This window comes from Sinocyclocheilus rhinocerous, unplaced genomic scaffold (genome assembly GCF_001515625.1).
Source record: "Sinocyclocheilus rhinocerous isolate Xijiao unplaced genomic scaffold, SAMN03320098_v1.1 scaffold1004, whole genome shotgun sequence".
NCBI lineage: Eukaryota > Metazoa > Chordata > Actinopteri > Cypriniformes > Cyprinidae > Sinocyclocheilus > Sinocyclocheilus rhinocerous.
The window spans coordinates 2,011,681-2,018,560 of record NW_015627248.1 but is presented as its reverse complement, the minus strand read 5'-3'; the positions used below and the strand labels follow the sequence as shown (position 1 = coordinate 2,018,560).

Below are 6,880 nucleotides of genomic sequence, written 5' to 3'. Positions count from 1 at the left end.
TGTTTGTGGTAAACACGGATCAGTAGCGGACTCCTGTGTGAAAGCTGCTTCCCCTCTCACAAGAGTCACCTAAGAGGGGAATTCCTCCCATTTTCAAAAATGAAATTCAGGCCCTGAATAAATGTCTAAAAATCCTGATTGGAGTATCACTATAAATAGTTATAAATTATAAAAAGAAGGCTTTAAAAAGATCGGTATCGGTAGATACTGCTTTCTGTGATCGGTCTCAAAAATCCCGATCGGAGCACCCCTAGCCATAATCTGTTCATTTTTTTTATTTAAAATAAAAGTTATTATTAATAATATAAGAGTTAAAAATAAAACGTAAAAAGTAAAAACTGTCGAATTTATTAAACCCAAAATACATAATAAACAAAATAAAATAAAAAAACGAAAGAAAGAAAGAAAGAAAGAAAGAAAGAAAAAAATTAAACGACACTTTTTCCCCGTCTCAGCATGATAGGCTATATAATGACTTAATAGATCCAGACAAAATTATTTCAATGTCATTGACCATACATCAACCTACCGTGGTATTAGTACCACTGTACACGCAGTACTCTTTTGTAAAGATATACCAAAACAAGTGCCCAAAACCGCTGTCTAGGTAGGCAGCTCACTAAGTGTTGAGACATAGTCCTTAAATCGTTCCAAACAGCGGCGCACGAGTTTACGACTAACAAAGTAACACTTGACTGAAGCCGGAATGTTTCAAACAGGTCTAATGTGTTACCATTTCTAGACAAGTCGTAACTAGTAGTCAAAGAAGTACACTAGCGCCTTCAACTTGCTGCCTAAATCCCTCCTAGAGTGACACACCGTCTGACGCGGCGTCAAAACACAAACACTGCTTTTATTTTCTTCAAATTCATTAGTCATTCAGTCAAAGCATGAATATTTATGCAGTGAGACATCGATAGGAGCGGTCATTGAAAGATGGACCGTCGTCGGACTTACCATGATTAGGATTATGAGGTCGTCGTTCATTTGGTGCAGGTCGGACAGGATTGTTTCCTAAAAGTTTTGGAGGGGAACTTCCTATTACAGTGCGCGGAGTCACGCTTCACTCCGGCCCACCGGGAGAACGACAGACAGTGCTACGTTTGACCACTAGAGGCCGCTCACCGTACTGACCCAGTGCACCTTGAGAGGGAACTTACAAAAAATATAGCAACAGATAAGGGGTTCAGTCCGGTTTTAAGGTGGATGCAAGGTGGTTTGCAGGTCATAAGAGGAATGGCTGAATGAAAAATTAACGAATAAACAAAAACTGAAAATGTAAATAAATGAATTAATAAATAAGATATTAAACATGTAGAAAAAGTATGTAAAAGCAAGAGACTGTAAGGCATTATTCTCTGTTAAACTACTTTGACATTGGTCACAATTTTATATATATATATATATATATATATATAAACACTTTCTTTGTGTTTTATAATTTACTTTTTATTTTATTTTTATTTGTAAAATAACAATCAAGTGAAATAATCCAGAATGACTAGCTATTTGTTTTTGTTTTGTTATTTAAGTTAAATTTATTCTGGAATTAATATCACTCTTCAGCCATAATCTCTTCTCTTTTTTTCTTTCAAATCAGCAGAATATAGAATGACTTAATAGATCCAGACAAAATTATTTCCATGTCAGTTGACCATAATCAACGTACCATGGTATTACCACCATTGTACACGCATGTCGGACAGGATTGTTACATTGTTACAGTGTTCATTGGAGAAAAAAGTAATGCAAATAATTTTGAATTAAAAATGTTTCTCTTCACATTTATAAAAAAAAAATATTTATGTTTTATATTTACATTTTATTTTATTTTTATTTGTAAAATATAATGGACCATTTATTTATTTATTTAGCTATTACTACAATATGAAATAATAAAACAATATAATAAGAGCCAGTATAAAAGCTAATTATTTAATTTGGCAAAAGCATTTTTGTAATATAATATATATGAAAATATGCATTTAGCTTCAAAAGTTTGAAAACTCTTGCATAATTCTGTAAATGAGAACCTATTATTTTTATATTATTATTTTTTTTTATATATAATGAAATATGTATTTGTGTTGCCTTTACTGTAATATATAAAATTATATAATAAAAAACAGAAAATTATTTAATTTGGCAAAAGCATGCTGTCTTTATAATATAGCATACATTTAAAAAATACCTCTTTAGCTTCAAAAAGTTTGAAAATCCTACGCTGTAAATGACATTCTGAGGTTTGTGGTGGTGTGAAGTGTAGTTGCGTCACGTGACATACAGGGGGCGTTTATTCACGCCTCTCAGACTCCTCAGATGTTTCCTACAGTGTTTGTCTAAATCGAGCTGCTTGACTTGAACGATGATCACCGCGCTCTCACGAACTCGTATTGGACTTATCAAAACAATGAGCAAAATGCCACTTTTACCGGTTTAATCACGGAAATAAATACAAGAGGGTGATTTTGAAGTTGAAACTCCGGTGAAGTCTATGAATACAATGGGATTTACGAACACCAACTTAATTCAATAATCACTGCTGTTCAAACTTTATTTCCTGAGGTGAAGGAGATAACTCAGCTCTTTAACAGAAGATGTTATAATGGGGGTTTCTCTTTGTATCCTGCTCTTTTTACTACACTTCAATGAGGGAATTCATGGTAAGTTTGTTTTAATAATCGTTTAATCAGAGTTTGTGAACGCAGTGTTTCTTTAAACTCATCAGTGCTGATGTGTTGACGTAGATGCTGTGTTTCACGATAAACATCGGTGTAAGTGTAAATATACGGGACATTTATTATGAACACAAGCAGAAATTTCTTATAACCCTCTTTTATAACCTTTCACATAATAATTTCTCATTTTTAATTAAATGCTAAGGATTGACTGGATGTCATTACAGATTAAAAACTAATGGAGCCTGAACGAATTTAAACCAGTTCAGCATCTCTGTTTTTTTTTTGTTATTGTGGTCGAGTTTGATTAAAAAAAATAAATTAAAAAAATACGTACATTCATACATACATACATACATACATAAGTACATAAAAGATTGTTTTAATATTTTAACCATTGTATTGTGGTGAAGGTATTTGAAAACGTGTTTCAAAAAGAGACTAAAAAAGACTAAAAGAGTAATTTAAACAGAGACTGTTTAAATTAGAGGCACACTTTTGTTATGTATCATTATTTAACCAAATAAACATTTCGAGTGTTATTAAAATAATTCTGCTTAAACAGCTATTTAGAGCCTCTATTCTGTCACAGCTGATTGAATCAGTGTCATTTGTGATGGATGGATGGATGGATGGATGGATGGATAGATAGATGGATGTAGAGTTATATCAGGTCACTGTAGTTTCCTGGGAAGAATGTGATCTTTGATGCAGATGTTTTGGCCAGCTGTCGTGTTGTCACAGTGGAGATCTTTCAGATATCTGCAGCATGCATGACGACTGCTGTTCACAGTCAGAATGTGCACACTGACAGAGATGCCAGAAATGGTCCCAACAAAATAGACGTCTTGAAGGAAATATGAAGCTTCTTTCCAAATTTTTAAGGCATAGATTACATTTGCACATGTCTTGTTCTGCTATTCTCTGTCTTTTTTGTGATTTACTTGACATTTAAAGGCAGGAAGCCACCAAGAAAGCCAACGAGTTTGTTTCGTCATCAGAACAGATTTGCAGAAAATTAGCATTACATAACTTGCTCAGTGAATGGGTGCCGTCAGAATGAGAGTCCAAACAGCTGATAAAAACATCACAATAATCCACAAGTAATCCACACGTAATCCATCAGTTAACGGTTTGTGAAGCGAAAAAGCTGTGTATTTGTAATGAACAAATCCATCATTAAGGTGTTTTTAACTTGAAACCATTGCTTCCAGATAAAATTCCAGTCTATCCATAATATTGCTGTCTTTTAAATGAACTATGTAATAGATATAGATAGATAATATAGATAATAAATAGAGAGTTTAATTATGTAATGAAATTCATATGTATTACACAGTTTACAAGAAATATAACATTTTGATCATGAAATGATCAGCATATCAAGTATGTCCAAATGTCTCCTGTCCAAATGTCTTGATATTACTTTGGTTGTAAGTTTGCTTTAGAAACATGTCACACTGAGTTTCCTCCAGGGCTACGGTTCACCAAAAACCCTTCCAACCAAACGGTGACTCAGGGTAACATGGGCCGTCTGGGTTGTGCCTTTGAGGGTTTGAGTGAGCCAGAGATCATCTGGTTGAAGGATGGAGAGAAGATCTACAGCACTGATCAGATGTACATCACACTAGATGCACATCACTGGGAGACCTTTTACAGGTAGGAAAATATGAACCTGGAACTGGAAATCCTGGATGTTCTTCAGCATAGATGTTTTTCAGTGATCAGAAATGAAACGTAACTGGTTGAAACTGTTTTCAGGCAAGAACTGAGACATCAGACTGTATGAAGGGGATATTGAAACTGATTAGAAGATATTCAGTACGTTTACATGGACAACAATACTCCGATTTTAATACGATTAAGACAATACTCTGATTAAGAATCTACCATGTAAACAGAGATTTTTGATTACCTTAATCCGGCTAAAGTCATAATCGAAGTAAACAGAAATCGAATTAAGACATGTGGAGTATTCCTATTTTAGTCGCATTACTGAAGTGCAGAATAGACATGTAAACACCTTAATCACATTATTACCGTCATGTAGGACTTTTCAGCGCATTTTGCGACAGGATACACACACTGCAGTGGTCAACCGTTTGACGGCAAATAAAAGAGCTTCAACACCGCCATCGTCTGTATGCACGTACAAATAATTAACTGCACTTGAAGCTTTCATAAAATTAAAAATGAAACACCCAAAACTGTACATGGCATCATCACGAAGACGAACTATATGTTTATACGTGAAATTCCGGAGGGGACGTCGGATGGCGTCACGTGGGGACGTAATGACGTGTGCCATTAATCGAACTATGTACTATAACATGTAAAACGGGAACATGAAAGGAATATTCTAAAAGTAACTCATGTAAACACCATAATCGTAATATTGGCTTATTTAGAATAAGGTAAATAATTAGATGAATACTGATGTCCATGTAAACGTAGTCATTATTGTCATATGATTTGTCAAATCTCGGTTTTGACAGTCAAGGTTGTTTTCTAAGACAAGTGCCACAATTACTACTGTTTCTCAAACTAAATCTTTGTCTTTTACACTTTTTGCCTAAAAGGGAGTCTGTCCAGTTGTCATGAGACTGTGGCCTTGAGATCACGACCCTGTGTCTGTATCAGTATCATTTTTTTGTATTATCACTGTGTGGGCGTCTATGGTAAAAGGCACCAAGAATGATGAAAACATTTTAGCAAGGACTTTTTTGTCCAGATGTTTGATACTGTAGCAAGTAACTTTGACCTTCAAAGTTATACAGGATTATTTTTCAATCTTTTGTAAGTTAGTTCTTGAGCACAATATGAAAATGCTTAATTTGCCTTATGGAGTAACTCTTGTGTTCATTGGTTATGTAGATTGAGTATATTATGTATTTGTGAACAAACAGTTTGTTTGGATACTCTGCCAGGCTCTTGTTTTTCAATTCCTATATGTCCAGCTCAGGGTTCAGCTTGTCAGGATAGTTTATGATACACTACCGTTTAAAAGTGTAGGGTCAGTAAGATTTTTTTTAAAGAAATTAAAGGGGTCACATGATGCGATTTCTATTTTTCCTTTTCTTTAGTGTGTTATGTAGCTATTTGTGCATGTATAAGATCTGCAGAGTTACAAAGCTCAAAAGTCTCCCACAAAAAGGATTTATTCTATCTAAAAGAGAAGGCTGATCCAGACCGGGCTAAAACGCCTCATTCAAACACGCCTCCACATCTCTACGTCACGATGTATATTTGCGTAATGCCGCCCAAATGTTCATGCAAAGAAAGAAGGCGTAGTTTCAGGAACAGCAGTAGTGTTGATGCAGGGAGACGCTGTGTGTTTCTGTGCGAAAGCAAAAGCACTTTATTTGGCCTTCCGAAAGTAGATGCAATGAGGAATCATTGGTTAATATTTATTTACAACAGAACAGCACGACCCAGATGTTCGAATTTGTGCAACACATTTTATGGACGACAGTTTTGTGAACCTAGGAGAGTAGCCTACAAGGCTGGCTGTGCAAAGGCTATTTCTAAAAAAAAATGGGTCAATTCCGACTTTGCTATAATAATCTGGCGCTTATTCTGAATCAGCTACTGTAAGTATGTTTTCTTAATAGTTTAAGTATTTGCTAATGACTGTTCAAATGCAGAGTTTTGCGCCGTGTAGAGTATCGCGTCGTGTGTGTGTGCTTGAGAGAGAGACAGGGTCACATCACAGTGGAGTCAGCTTTCTTAATCGCGGCTTGTGTACTGCAAATACATACGAGCATCATGACTGTGTCTGTTACGCGACTCTGTTCCCCTTTCGGGTTTGAACTGATGGTAAAACTAAAGACATTATGTACCGTCTTTACATTTATGTTGAAAGATGAAGCTCGCGATTATGGTAAGGGGCGTTACATTTCCGACGCGTGCTTGTGGTGTTCGGCCAATCACAATGCACTGGGTCAGCTGGCCAATCAGAGCAGACTGCGCTTGTCGGAAGGAGGGACTTTGTAGAAAACGAAGCGTTTGAGAGAGGCGGGGCATACTACAATAATGTACAGTATTTGAAAAAGAATGTGTTTTTTGAACAGTAAAGCATGTCAACATATTCTGTTACACCAAATACAAAAAAATAATGATCTTTAAAAAAGCATCATATGACCCCTTTAAAAAATGTATAATTGAATGAATCATTTATTCAAGAGAATCATTCAAAAACGCTG

The 6,880-nt window shown here is 35.4% G+C and overlaps 1 protein-coding gene and 1 pseudogene across 1 annotated transcript in view; one reads left to right on the top strand and one right to left on the bottom strand.

The window, feature by feature from the left end:
- LOC107725861 (mirror-image polydactyly gene 1 protein-like) overlaps positions 1–1,094 on the bottom strand; it is a 47,723-nt gene extending 46,629 nt beyond the window's left edge. Inside the window, exon 1 of the mRNA XM_016535267.1 lies at positions 958–1,094. The gene's annotated coding sequence lies outside the window, so the exon portion shown is untranslated. The remainder of the gene's footprint in view (positions 1–957) is intronic.
- A 1,284-nt stretch (positions 1,095–2,378) lies between these two features.
- LOC107725754 (tyrosine-protein kinase receptor TYRO3-like) overlaps positions 2,379–6,880 on the top strand; it is a 26,377-nt pseudogene continuing 21,875 nt past the window's right edge.